This window comes from Arachis ipaensis, chromosome B5 (assembly GCF_059453495.1).
Source record: "Arachis ipaensis isolate K30076 ecotype BB chromosome B5, ASM5945349v1, whole genome shotgun sequence".
Taxonomy (NCBI): Eukaryota; Viridiplantae; Streptophyta; class Magnoliopsida; order Fabales; family Fabaceae; genus Arachis; species Arachis ipaensis.
In genome coordinates this window covers 104,814,296-104,817,283 of record NC_142440.1, presented here as the reverse complement: position 1 = coordinate 104,817,283, position 2,988 = coordinate 104,814,296, and the positions used below count along the sequence as shown (strand labels likewise).

General features: G+C 42.7%; 1 non-coding gene across 1 annotated transcript; it reads right to left on the bottom strand.

Annotated features, from left to right (window-relative positions):
* Positions 1–735: 735 nt before the first annotated feature.
* On the bottom strand, positions 736–839 carry LOC148565242 (small nucleolar RNA R71). The gene has a single exon (XR_015885176.1). It is a non-coding gene; the product is annotated as a small nucleolar RNA R71 (small nucleolar RNA).
* Between the last annotated feature and the right edge of the window lie 2,149 nt (positions 840–2,988).

The window sequence follows — 2,988 nt, the reverse complement described above, 5'->3', positions numbered from 1 at the left end:
GGTTACATGCTTTCTTTCTTTATGCCTTTAAATTCAAGCAACTAACTCACTGACTCACTAACTGTTTGAATTAATTCCTCAATTGCTCTAACCATACTCTTCCATTAACCAAGAGTATTTCACTTGTTTGTGCCTGTGCTGTGTTCTTGTATGACAGGTAGGAGAGGAGAGACATCAACTCCTCCATATACCGAACTAGAGAGGACCCTTCATAGACTGAGAAGGGAAGCAAGAGGGAAGAGAGTAGTGGGAGAAGAGGAATCTGAAGGAGAATCTGAGGACAATTTTGAGGAAGCTTTAGATCTCAACATGGATAGAGAAGTTCACAACCATGAGAGAGCTGATGGAAACAATGCCATTCCTGAGAGGAGGGTTCTTAGTTCATACATAAACCCAACCTCTAGGAATTGTGGTAGCAGCATCCAGAAACCACCCATTCAGGCCAACAATTTTGAACTCAAACCACAGCTAATATCACTTGTGGAGAATCATTGTTCATTTGGTGGAAGTGCTAATGAAGACCCAAACCAACATCTCATAAAATTCCTGAGAATTTGTGACACTGTGAAGTCCAATGGAGTCCAGGAAGATGCATATAAACTGCTTTTGTTCCCATTTTCACTTAGGGACAAAGCAGCTAAGTGGCTGGAATCATTCCCAAGGGGGAGTCTAACAACATGGGATGAGGTGGAAAGCAAGTTTCTGGCACGTTTCTACCCCCCACAAAAGGTCAATAGGCTTCGATCTGAGGTTCAGACTTTTAGACAACAAGATGGTGAAACTCTCTACGAGGCATGGGAGAGATTCAAGGACTTGACAAGGAAATGCCCACCAGACATGTTCCATGATTGGGTGCAATTGCATATTTTCTATGATGGACTCTCTTATGAATCAAGGAAGGCTGTAGACCATTCATCAGGAGGTTCATTGAACAGGAAAAAGACTGTGGAAGAGGCCATTGAAGTGATTGAGACAGTGGCTGAGAATGAGTACTACTATGCATCAGAAAGGCACAACACTAAGGGAGTCATGGAGCTGAACCATGTTGATACAATTCTAGCCCAAAACAAGGTGTTTGCCAAGCAATTAGCAGAGCTTACCAGGCAATTAGAAACAAAGCAAGTGGCTGCAATACACACACAAGATCAAGAGGAAGTAAGCATTGAAGGAGGTGATTGGGAAGAGGCCAACTACGTGGGAAACCAACAAAGGCAATCATATGATCCACATTCCAACACTTACAACCCAGGATGGAAAAATCACCCAAACTTTGGGTGGGGGAACCAACAAACCCAACCACAAAACCACAAACCTTACAACCACAACCAACATAACAATTCCACATACCAAAACTCCAACCAAAGATCATACCAAGCCACACAAAACACTTACCCCCAACCATCATATCATGGCCAAAATAATCAACCTACCCAACTTAATCCGAACCAACAATTTCAAGATCAATTAAACCGGATAGAAGGAATGATGGCAACCATGAGTCAAGACATAACCGAATTGAAAAGCTTCAGGGATGATGTGAGAGCTACCTTAAGAAACCATGGTGAAAAACTCAAGAGGATGGAGTCTCAAGTAGGAGAGCTATCTCAACAGGCCGTCAAATCAACTGCAGTGTTCCCTAGTGACACAGAAAAGAATCCTAAAGGGGAACAAAAGAGAGTGAGATGGGAAGAATGCAAGGCCATCACCATATTGAAGGAAGTTTCAGAAGAAGAAGGAATCAGGCCCTCAGAGCAGGAGCCAGAAATCTTGAAGGAAGGTGTGGAAGAAGTTAAGCAGGAAAGTGGAACTGAGCAAGCCAAGGAACTGCAAAAAGGCATGCTGGAAATATACCAACCAAAAGCACCATTTCCTCAGAGGTTAGGAGGAGGTGAAAAAGGGAAAACCTATTCAAGGTTTTTAGAGACATTTAACTCTCTCCATGTCAATATTCCCTTTCTTGAGATTCTCCATCAAATGCCTACACACATCAAGTATTTAAAGGAATTGTTAAGCAAGAAAAGAGTTTTGAAGGGAGGACAAACGGTAACAATGAACAAAGAATGCAGTGCTCTCATCAAGAAGGACACACTCTCTAAGAAAACGGACCCAGGAAGTTTTCATATCCCTTGCATCATAGGGGAAACAAAAATTGACAGAGGATTCTGTGATCTAGGAGCTAGCATAAATGTGATGCCTCTAACTCTTATGAAGAGGCTACAACTGAATGAGGTGAGATCCACTGATGTAATCATACAACTGGCTGACAAAACTCAGAAGTAAGCTGAAGGGGTAGTTGAAAATGTGCTGGTGAAAGTGGGGGATTATTACTTCCCCACAGACTTTGTCATTGTGGACATGGAGGAAAGCTACTTACACCCTATCATTCTGGGCAGACCATTTCTAGCCACCACTAGAGCGCTCATAGATGTAGAACAAGGAGAGCTAATTCTGAGAATACATGATGAATAGCTCATTTTCAAAGTTTTCAAACCTGCATCTGAGCCTGGACCAGAACCTGAAAAGCCTAAGGATGATAGTAGCCATCTGTGTTTGGAGGAAAGTAATCCAGCAGCTGAAACTCTAAAACAGTCCTTGGAAGGCAAACAAGAGTTGCAAGAGTTAAAGCCACAAGAATCAGTGGAAACAGATCAGAAGGATCCTCCTGACATAAGGGTCAATGAAGAAATCCTCAAGAGAAAGGGAAGAGTGATAGGGAGATTGCCAAGAGGGTGGAGAAACAAGAAAATTCCCACTGACGGTTTTTCTCCGGGAGATAACGTGATATCAAGTCATTATCTGCCAATCCCACCTGGCCTCAAAACCATTCCTTCCCAGCTCCCTCAAGTGTTCACAATCAGGAAAGTTCTTTCTATGGAACATTTAGAGGTCATGAATGAATCAAGTGGGGACGTTTTCATAGTGAGAGGAGAAGACGTCAAGCACTACAATCCACCCTAACAAGGGACAACCGTCAAGCTAATGACGTTA